The following is a 12357-nucleotide window of genomic DNA, read 5'->3' on the forward strand; positions in this document are numbered from 1 at the left end:
AGATAACATGGCTAAGAACTGCTCCTGGGCAGGTGTTAGCTTTTGGAGATATTCGCGCTTAATAGGAGATAGCGATGTTAGCAACTGTTTCCAGTCACTAACATCTTGGCACGCCCACTTTGCATGTCATTAGTGATAAATTTTTCTGGCATGCAAAGCGAGGCCCAAGATGGTCGCTATCTCCTTCTAGCTGTCGCTAACTGGTGTTAGCGACAGCTAGGTAATGGGGAGATAATTTTATCTCCGCTTTCTTGGCTTTTAAAGCCAAAAAAGCGGAGATAAATCCCTTGATAATATGCCCCTAGTTTCTAACTATCACTACCTACCGGCGATGGGCAGTAGTTTATATATATATATATATATATATATATATATATATATATATATATATATATATATATATATATATATATATATATATATATATATATATATATATAAAAGAGTTGCCCCTAGGTGGGAATGCACTTACAGGTAGGAATTAATATATATATATATATATATTTTCAGAATAACTCCTCACCAATTCTCCTTTTGCGAGAAAGAAAGAGCGCAGACCACAATAGCTAGTTGGGTGCAATATTATTTATTTTCCATATGGGGTGCAGCAGCAGCCATGGCGCGTTTCGTCCCTCCAAGGGGATTTGATCACATGACGCGCTCATGGTTGCACAGTTGGTTTACATATTTTTGTGTTTTTTTCATATGTGTACCATCTGACTTAAAACCTTAAAGTGACAGTGCATAACAGTATTTTTTAACAAAGTTTATTAAAGTGCGAGTGCAAAATATACATTGATTCCTGTGCAACAATCTGCCATATATTGGGCAATCACCTCTTGGATCCATCGAGCACCCAAATGGAAGTTGGTGGCGCACTGCAGTGCACTGTTTCCCTGTGAGGACCCCCTTTGCCTGACTCGCCTTTTTCATCAGCGGGCCTCGGAGGGAGGTTTAATCCCAGGGCACGTCTTCAATGAGCTGCGGGGACATCCTGACATCCTGCCAGGGACTTCTGCTTAGGTACTTGTATTTGGCCATGATAACCTCAGCCTTACAGGTAGGAATTAATATATATATATATATTTTCCGAATAACTCCTCACCAATTCTCCTTTTGCGAGAAAGAAAGAGCGCGGACCACAATAGCTAGTTGGGTGCAATATTATTTATTTTCCATACGGGGTTTAGCAGCAGCCATGGCGCGTTTCGTCCCTCCAAGGGGATTTGATCACATGACGCGCTCATGGTTGCACAGTTGGTTTAAATATTTTTGTGTTTTTTTCATATGTGTACCATCTGACTTAAAACCTTAAAGTGACAGTGCATAACAGTATTTTTTAACAAAGTTTATTAAAGTGCGAGTGCAAAATATACATTGCTTCCTGTGCAACAATCTGCCATATATTGGGCAATCACCTCTCGGATCCATCGATCACCCAAATGGAAGTTGGTGGCGCACTGCAGTGCGCTGTTTCCCTGTGAGGACCCCCTTTGCCTGACTCGCCTTTTTCATCAGCGGGCCTCAGAGGGAGGTTTAATCCCAGGGCACGTCTTCAATGAGCTGCGGGGACATCCTGACATCCTGCCACGGGCTTCGGCTTAGGTACTTGTATTTGGCCACGATAACCTCAGCCTTGTTGTGCGGGACAGCCTGGTTACCCTCTCCACTCAGCCCGGGGCGTTCTCTCAGCTGCATCCCCCACCTGACGCCACACCGGACCTAAGGTGAGCCCATCGATGCTCGCATAATTATGCCCATAGCTCCTCTTTGAGGCCCTGATACCGCCCCAGTTCTGCTCTGATCACCCGATCAGCTCCCCGCATTGCTTGCAGATGGTTTGAACTGGCTTTGGGAATGGGAAATCTTGGACTAACATCATGTGATTTTGTTTTTCTTCAATCGTTCAATCACAGCACATTTCATGCTAGACCACTTCTCCTGACCTTGACTCTGGAAATACTCCTCAGCCACTTTCTCTCTGGCAATTTTGAAACTAGGTTTTTTCGCCTTTCAACTGGCAGCCATCTTGTAACGGCTTCCGACTCAGAGGCATCCATCGAGGACCTGCGCCCTTCTGCTAATCTGGTGTCCCCCATCCTTCAGCAGATCTGCTGTTGTACATTGACTTTATTTTGCAATCATTCAGGGCTCTTTAAATTGATTTAAACTGTAGTTTTTCTCCCATCAGCTGCATATATATATATACAAAAGGGTGCTATAGTAAACAGGATAGTCACGGCATACTCTCGCAGGTTTTTAGGATTAATGCTATCTCCTGACCTGTCATGTATACTCCCTCCTCCCCCTACCCCCTACCCCTCCCCGCTCTACTCTTCCCCACTTTCCTGCTACTGAACTTTGCCCTCACTTGTTCTGGCCCTTAGCCCCCACCCTGTTTATCTGTGAATTTTCCTTCCTCAATTTGAGACATTCCCTAGCTCTGATCCCCACTCCCCTGAATCTCTCCCTTGCCTGCTACTCTGCCTAGCCCCCTATCCTTTGTGTCCTTTCACTAAGCACCCCTTCTCCCCTTGTTGGGGAAAGATCCAATATTTATACTCTGGAGTCTCAGCGAACCCGCTGAGAGAGTCCACTGCGCCAAGGGAGCCACTCACAACTGAGGTAAGGTATGACACCCCTTGCCAAAGCACTCCCTCTCCCTTTTTTGGGGAAGGATCCAGTATGTAGGCCTTGGAGTCTCGGAGACCCCTCTGAGAGAGTCCACTGCGTAAAGGGAGCCTTGCGCAACAGAGATGGGGAAGTTATACCACTTCCCCTGGGATCACAGCTTACTGGACTTTGGACGTTGCTTTGACTCGTCTACCGGTTTGTGTCCCCGTCACCCTTCCATTCCTCTTCCCATGCTGTGTCTCTCACCCTCCCCTCCTCTTTCACGCCGTCATTATCTGTCTACTTCCCCCGCTCCTACCCCCTCCCCTGAATCTCTCCCCTTGCCTACTTTTCTCCTTACATATTTGTGCTTATTGTTTATCTCAAACTTACAAGTAAGTATGTTGCCAGGCTCAAAGAAATGTGTAACCTTTGTAACGATGTAACCTGTAACAATGATCTGATGCTCATGTAAAGCGCTCTGATACCTCTGGGTCTAGCCAGCGCTACATAAAACCTTAAAAATAAATAAATAGACATCTTTGCTGTGGCTGACAAACTTTGATGCTCAAATGCATAGGTGTACAGACCCAGTTAATCATGGAGTATAAAAATATATAGACACATATCAATATAAATATATAAATAAATATGTGCAAATACTTCCATATGGCTATAACAGTTAAACAATAACTGTACATACTATTGTCCTAAATGGATTGTCTCAATAAATGGTTGCCAATATCGACATGATATGACAAATTAATTCAAAGTTGTAATCCATTATACTTCATACTGTTTCAAATAGCCGCGCTAAAAATAACTATGTATAAACGGCCTGTTTTCACCTATTGTCATCTCATTGTCAGTTCAAAATTGATCTTGCTATTGTAACAGATTAAATACCTAAAATATATTTAAATAATGCTGTTAAATGTTCAGGAATTCATCATATTCACATGTGTTATAAGTGTTAAGTTAACATGTCAAGTGTGTGAATGCCTCACTGTGCAGAGGGGGAGCATGACGGGCGGAAGCTAAAAGCTGTGATGGAGCTCCTCCCCCTGTGTATGGCGCACAAACTCCGCTAGTGGTATGCAGAAGCTGCAGTGGTGATATCGCCTCCAGGTTTTTTCTCTTGTTTTCTCTGTTTTTCCCCAAAAACCCCGTGCTGAAAGTCGTCTCTTCTCTTTTATGCGGCTCAAAATTAACCCGATATTCGGCATTTGGCATCCGTGATAGCAACGCGGATGGTCGTCGAGTTGTCAAAGCCGGCGTGGTTCGGGAGCTTGGTGCAGCATGGGAGTGGCGGCGAGACCCAAGAAGATTGTCTCTGGGGCTTGGCAGACAGACGATACAGCTGACATACCCCGATGTCAGTGTGGTAAGGGCGACCCCTGGTAAGACCCCCGGTAAGTCACAAGCTATTTTTGCTGCTGGGGGGGGGGCAGTAAGGAGTCCCTGGCTGGCGCACAAAATATTGTCAAGCACTTGAGGGAGGATAGCCTTGCAGGGGGAAGCAGGGAACGTGCACGTTGCGGGAGATACTTTGACAGTGAGGTGGTCTCAACACCGGCCCTAATTTATGCTACACTTGGTCTTGGCAGCAAGGAGTGGGAGTGGGAACCTTGCATGGAGCAGAGTGGCTATAACACTGTTAGCCTACACCCCAGCGTACATCTAAGTAAACCGAGTTGTCCTTTGACAGTGCCCACTGTTGAGGTGGGGGTCAGCCGCTACACATAACAAATCGCGCTGCCAACATAGTGCCTGCACACAGAAACCATCTGCTTCTCCACCAGTATTCCAAATCAAAGCTACCTCTCGGAAAGGAAAGGGAAATCATAGTGGTGCCGACACTCCTTCGGGGAAAGGGAGAGGTAGGAAAAAGGTAAAGGGCCCTGCATCGGCTGTATTAAGAGTCATCCCTTCACTGAAGTCCTTCTATAAAGTTCTCTCCCTATCTACTACAGACAGAGTGAAAAAGATGGCCACAAACAGAACCACAACCAGCATAGGGTGGATGTTGGCGATACTACATTGGTCACGGCTCCTGCGGGTGGTATTTCCATGCCCTCCCAGTCTGACCAACTACCTCAGTCTACTTCGTCTCCAGTGCAAGATATGGTCCATCCAACGATTGAACTCTCAAACAGTTTTTCCGCCTTGGAAATACAAGATACTGAGCAGGGGGGCTTGGAGTATCAGAAGGATGATGCAAATGGTCCTATAGAAGAAGATGGTCCACAGTTAACCAGTGAGGCCCGCATACAGGTTCTACTCTACCGACAATGTCTACCCCGGGTACCTTGGCGGATCTGCTATCCGATATCCAGAGAGTTCACCGGAACCCATATAGGCGGAACCCTGGGAAGGAGCGCCCTAGGTAGATTTTGGTGAACTTCCTGACATACTCTACCAAAGAAAGGATTTTGTCCATGGCCTTAAAAACTGGCTCTATAAAGTCAACTTCCCTTTCCAGTCCGTTTTCCTTTACAATCCTTTCGGATATCTCCCATATAACTGCCACAAAACAATGGGAGATGGGCAAGAGACTTGCAACATTTAATTCGTTCGGGCCCGAGCCCAGATGAAATTTCCTACATCACTCAGCATAATGTGGAATACCCACATGTACAACATACGCCAGATTGAAGAGGCAGATAATCTCATTGAAAATATTAGGGCAGGCAGTAAGGGGGGAGGTGGCGCCATTTGCTGGGAGGTAGAGTTTGGTTTTGTAGCTGTTTAAATGGAAAGGCGGGATCAGCATCCTGAAATATTTTGTTTTTCTTATATAGTCTAGATCATATGTTCACCTGCGAGGTAGTAGCTATCACTGCTATAAGGCAAATCTAGCGTTGTACAAATATGCAATACACTAGACCACACACAGAGGGGGGGGTACCTGTCTAAGAACGTATGCTCAAGAAGAAAGGGAGGGCTCCCCAGGGAGGATGGGTGGGTTATGGGGGTGTGTGAAGGGGCGCATGGGTGGGGTAGCAAGGGGAAAAAAGAAAAAAATGAGTCAACATTTCATCTTAATTCACAAGAGTTTCTCACTGAGCAGATGGGCGTATGGGCGGTCGCTTAACGAGTGGGGGATGGAGATCACAAATTGCTTGTAACAAGATACATTTATCTCTTGGAACGTGAATGGGCTTCGGTGTCCCCGGAGAAGGAGATTGATATTTAGTTTTTTGGAAGAATCTCTGGCTAAAGTTATCCTTCTCCAAGAAACTCACCTAAGTCCCACTGAGATCTTTGGGAAACTTAGATGGATAGGTTCATTTTGTTGCTCTGGGCAAACGGTGGCAAATAAATGTGTTGCAATTTTGATTAAGGCCGGGATCAGGGGGTCCATAAAGTCCATATTAACAGATCAGTCAGGAAGATGAGTTTTGGCGCAGGCTGACTTCAGTGGAAGCGAACAGGCGATCGTTTCCTATTATGGACCAAATACAAATTACCCTACCTTTCTACTCAGAGTTCAGTCCAACGTGGTGGGGGTCACTTCTCCTGTGGTTATAGGGGGGGATTTCAATGTTCTTCTTGATCCTCGACAGGATCGATCTAATTATAGTCAGCATGTTGCTGCCCCGTTGAGTCATGGTCAATATGATGCATGAGGTAGGTCTTATTGATGCCTGGAAGATTAAGAGGGGGGCGGCACCTGGCTTCACTTATTTCAGTAAAAAACACGGGCATGTGTTAAGATTAGACTATGTCCTGGTAGATAGGTTAGGTTTAGAGGCTCTGGCCGATATAAAAATACTCTCGTCGTATTCTATCTGACTATGCTCCTATTATGTTCACACTTTTGATTGGGAAGGCAAGACGCATTTCAACACCTAGATGGACCCTAAAAAGGGCTGTACTGCATAATCAGGACATAGTCACTGCAGTCAGAATATCTATCAATAACTACATCTCAGATAATATTGGTTGTACTCCACCCGAGTTTGTCTGGGACGCTTATAAGGCCCTTGTCCGAGGTCAGATTCATAGCCTGACCAGCTTAAGCAACAGGAAGGAGGCAATGAAATTTTAAAGCCTGGAAGACAAAATCTCCTCTTTAGATTATAAAAGACAGAGTGCCCACACAGACAGCTTGCCACAGGTCTTAGCCGATTTAGAACACCTCCGCTTGGAATATCGTGGGTTGCTTGATCTAAAAGTAAAGGCACAATGGGCTGTACATGCCATGGAGAATTACGAATACGGAGAAAAAGCAGGGGAAATTTTGGCCAGTAAGATTAGAGCAGATCGGGTGAGGAATAACATAAATAGTCTAATTATTGACGATCAGGGAACTATATCATGCCATCAGGAGGATATGGAAAAACATTTGGAAAAACATTTGCTTTCCCTGTTTTCTAAACTTTATGATGAGGAGGAGTCATCGCCAGGCTCTGTCAATACCTTACGGTGGTTGGAGAGCAAGGCGTCACCCAGGTTAACAGATGAAGTCCGAGATATCCTTAATAGTCCCTTCACGGGGGAAGAAATTAGATCTTACATCAAAAATATAAAGAACAACAAAGCGGCCGGGCTAGATGCTCTCCTTGTGGGGAGGTGTACAAAGTGTTTCAGGATGTGTTGGCGCCAAGGCTTTGCGAATTGTTTAATAATGTTTACAGCCCGGAGGGTAGGGCCCCTCCCTCGTGGAAGGAGTCCACAATTGTGCTTATATTAAAATCAGGGAAGGACCCTCTCAAGGCAGACTCTTTCAGGCCCATCTCCCTGCTAAACGCAGATCATAAGATCTTTACAAGTGTTTTGGCAGGGAGGAAGGCTAAGCTGGCTCAACAAATCATCAATTCCGATCAGAAAGGCTTTGTGCCTGGAAGATATATTCATGACCTGACTCTCCGATTGATTGGTGGTATAGACCTAGCGGAGGCACGGTCGGAACCCTTGGCAGTAGCTGCATAGGAGGCTGCGAAGGCCTTCGACGGGTCAACTGGGGCTTTCTGTGGGATGTACTGAGCACTATGGGCTTCGGCGAAACCTTTATCCAAACATTGAGGGGATGTTATGAGGGTGCATCCACTGCAATATTATTAAACGGCCTTTTGACACCTCGCTTTAATATAAAGAGGGGAACTAGGAAGGGGTGCCCATCTCGCCACTCCTGTTCGATCTCTATATTGAGCCTCTGGCACAGGCGCTGCGGATGGATGACCAGGTCACACCCTTTAAATTCAGAGACTATAGTTGCAATTTGGCACTATACGCCGATGATTTGCTGATCTATACCAGCAATCCGGCTGAGGTGTTCCCTAGAGTGGAAGAGGTAATGACTGATTTTGGCCAATATTCCAGTTATTTGATTAACAATTCTAAAACTAAAACCAAAATAATGTGCTGGGGGGTTGACAATTGAGAGGGAGTTCATAGCAGTCAGTTTAGGTATCTGGGTATAATAATTACACCGGACCTTACCAGTATAGCGCAGACCAACATAAAGAAGGTGGCTAAGGATATTGATCACTTTCTTTTGAGATGGCAGACCCTCCAGTTCACAATTTATGGCTGTGTGAATTTGGTCAAAGTGGTAATTTTTCCTAAATTAACATACTTGTTTAACATGATACATCTGACTTTTCCCTATAAAATTCTGGGCAAAATTCAGGGGAAAATAGGTAGCTTCATTTGGGCAAATAAAAATTCTAGGATATCCTGGAAAAAGTTAAAAAGAAAACTGTCAAAGGGAGTGTTAGAGCTTCCGGATGTCAGGCCTGACGTCGTTGCTCCTCAGGATTGGATCGATGCAGTAAAAGGGGCCCACCTCTAGATCATCCCAAGTCTGGATGTCAGTAACACAGACTATTAAGGAGATCAAGCGGGGGAAATAAAAATAGGGAAGTCCGGAGGGGAACAGCTGGGCGACTGGAGCTGGATACCTGTAAACATATAAAGCATGGAATAAATGGGAGAGTCACTCTAGACCTAATTCCCTCTATCAGATATGTTATACTTTTCACCCACCTGATAGACCATACAGGTATATTGAAATGAAGAGTGACAGAACAGGCGTCTTCTCAATTCCCAGACTTTCCTGCTTAAATATAGAAAGAAGACCATCAATATGCCCCTTCCTGCCCGCCTCTGTAGATAGGGTTTGAAAGTACAATTATATGGGGAACAACGTTAAACACCTACCCTACTGGGAATGGAAGGAGACCTGAAGGCCAGTAAGGAGTCACATTTCTATCACTCAGTCCAGTGAAAAGACAAACTACCTCCCCTCCGATGTGGAGATAAATATTGTTCAGGCAAGTGCACTGAGCACCCTATGTGTCTCTCAACCACCTAGAATGGGAGTCTATAGGGTACCATTTCGCAATCAAAGAACCAAAAAGAAAGAACAGCCCAGCATAAATCACGGATTGTAAATCACTCAATTCCCCAGCAGATACGTCTCTGCAAGGAAAAGCAGGAACCACACTACGATACAAGTACAAGGATACTTAGCCTCAGTATCCAACCGTGACACAGATCCAACTAACGTTGAAGTTAACCAACACAGTAATGTAATTTAGCACAACACAAGCACCTCCCCAGAACGGGGAAACCTGAATTCGTAGTTCGCCAAACTCGAATGTGGGCGCTTCCTAAGCCCCTCCCAAGTAATCCAATAAGGCGGTGTGCACGGAGGTTCAGGAATCAGAATACCGGTTACCGATGCGGGCGCTTCCTAAGCCCCACCAAGTATTCCAAACAGGTCCAAAATGCAATCCGATGAGCTTACATCAGCCCACCCAAGACAGGACAAAACGAAGAGCAAGATACACGAGCAATCCTCCTTGCTCGCCGGGAAAGAATAATCGGCAAGGCGTCTCTCCACTAACGCCGAGATATCCCATTTCCTGGTCGCATAGCGTCATTCCTACGCGACGCGCGAGGAATCATGGGAATTGTAGTTTTTCCTGCTCGATACAGATTCGAGCTGCAGGCAGTGATTTACCAGCGGTCGGGGAGTTCTGACATAACACCCCCCCCTGCAAGATTCACTGACTGCCACCAGGTTTGCCCGGATGAGACAGATGGAACTTCCGAACCAGTCTAGGAGCATGAACAGCACCAACCGGTTCCCAAGAGTCCTCCTCCGGCCCATAACCTTTCCATGCTACCAAATACTGGAGCTTGCCCCGCACCTTGCGTGCATCTAAAATGCACCTCACTTCGTACTCAACATCCTGACATACTCTCACAGGTGCAGGGGCTTTAGAACGGGGACTCTTCGCCGGTTTGAGCAGTGACACATGGAACACCGGATGAATCCTGAAATGTACCGGAAGGCTCAGTTTCACAGCCACAGGGTTGATGTGTCGAATCACCTGGTAAGGGCCAATAAACCTAGGGTTGAATACACTATACCTGCGGAAGCGGATATTTCTGGTGGACAACCATACCCAATCTCCTTTGTTGTAAAGAGGACAAGACCAACGATGTTTATCAGCCTGGGCTTTATAAGACTTCTTCGCTTTCTCAAGGTTCTTTCTAGCCTGTAGTACCGTGTCCCTAACTGTACCAAACGAGTCTGTAACTGAGGGATCTGAACTTCTGAGGACGGGACACTCAAAGGGGCAAATCTAGGGTGAAACCTGTAAGTGCAGAAAAACGGCGTGTAGGAGGTAGAGGAATGTATAGCATCATTATATGACACTTCTGCAGTCCATAACCAGTCATCCCATGCCTCAGTAGTGGTATCAACAAAACATCTCAAGTATTGCTTGAGTGTTTGATTTAGCCTTTCGGTCTGACCGTCGGTTTGGGGATGAAAGCTGGTGGATAAGGAGGAAGCAATGCCTAACCTGTCACACCAAACCTTCCAAAACTTAGCAGTGAACTGGGCTCCCCTGTCCGAAACAATAACCAATGGTAGTCCATGTAACCGGACTATATGAAGCAGTAACAACTGGGCAAGCTGGCTGGCAGTTGGGACCCCTTTGCAGGCGATAAAGTGACCCATTTTAGTTAGGTAGTCCACAACTACCACTATAGCTGTCATCCCCCGATCTTTAGGGAGACCGACTACAAAGTCCACAGAAAAGCTCTCCCAAGGACTCACAGGAGTTGGCATACTTTGCAGCAGTCCCTGCGTTGGACGATGATCAGTCTTGGCCTGAGAACAAATGTCACATCGCTGCACCCAAGCAAAGACATCAGGGCGGATAGTAGGCCACCAGTACGTGCGTAACAGTTTCTCCAGTGTTTTCTTTCCTCCTGTGTGTCCTGCACACGGCAGATCGTGACACCATTGGAAAGCCTGTTGACGTAAAGCTTGCGTAGGAAGGAGCAGCTGCGTGCCTTTTCTTGGCAACCCTTGTCGTATTTTCCATTCGGGATGTAAGCGGATCCATGTTTTCCAAACAAAGGTTTGTATTCCTCTCTTGACCTTTTGAAGAAACTCCTCCGAGTGTATCACTCCTACCACTTTCTTGGGATCAATGATGCTTTTCTCCGGTGTAACAGTTATTGCTGGGCTGGTTTCTTGCCGCGAGAGAGCGTCTGCCTTCCGGTTGTCACAACCTGGACGAAATGTAACCATGAAATGAAATTCGGCGAAAAACAGCATCCAGCGTAATTGTCTAGGAGTAAGGTGACGAGCAGCTCGCATAAATTGTAAGTTACGATGGTCGGTGTACACCGTGATTTGCTGAGAGGCTCCCATCAACCAATGCCTCCATTCTGTGAAGGCATCCTTGATTGCTAGCAGTTCTTTTTCCGCAATGGTGTAGTTGCGCTCTGCAATGTTTAATTTACGAGACATGAAAGCGACGGGATGGAGATGACCTGTACTCTCATTCCTTTGAGAGAGCACTGCTCCGACAGCCAGTTCGGAAGCATCCGCTTCTACTACAAAAGGGAGTTTCGGATCTGCATGGGTGAGCACCGGTGCAGTGGTGAAAGCAGTCTTCAGTCGTTCAAAAGCATTCTGTTCTGCTACGCCCCACACAAAGGGAGTGTTCTTCCTGGTCAGCTTAGTAAGTGGAGTTACCATGTCGGAAAAGTGGGCGATGAACCTTCTGTAAAAGTTCGCAAAACCAAGGAGTCTTTGAATGTCTTTGATGTTGTGTGGTTTCGGCCACTCCACTATAGCACGTATCTTCCGTTCCGCCATCACTTGACCTGAAGGAGTGAGCATGACTCCTAAGAATTCAACGGTGGTGACATGGAACTCACACTTCGTTAATTTGCAGTACAGATGATTCTGGTGCAAAGCGTGAAGAACTTGACTTACATGTTTTTGATGTTCTATTTCCCCGTTGGAATAAATCAGGATGTCATCAATATAGACGACTACGAAGACATCTAAAAAGTCTCTTAACACCTCATTTAAGAAAAATTGAAAAGAGGCTGGGGCATTACAGAGCCCAAAGGGCATCACCAGGTATTCAAAAAGCCCGTACCTTGTTTTAAATGCGGTCTTCCATTCATCACCACTTCGCATTTTCACTAAATGATAAGCCCCTCTAAGGTCCAATTTGGTGTAAATGGTGGCGGATCGAACTTGCTCCAATAACACTGGTATCAATGGGAGCGGGTACTGATTTTTTATCATTATGGCATTTAATGCCCTGTAATCGATGCAGCAGCGTAATTCCCCATTCGCTTTAGGGATAAAAAAAAGCGGGGAAGCCGCTGGAGATCTGGAGGGCCGAATGAATCCCAACTTCAGGAAGTCATCCAAGTATTCCCGGAGATGTTCTGTTTCAGGTTGGGATAGAGCGTAGA

Source organism: Lissotriton vulgaris, chromosome 11 (genome assembly GCF_964263255.1).
Source record: "Lissotriton vulgaris chromosome 11, aLisVul1.2, whole genome shotgun sequence".
Classification (NCBI taxonomy): Eukaryota; Metazoa; Chordata; class Amphibia; order Caudata; family Salamandridae; genus Lissotriton; species Lissotriton vulgaris.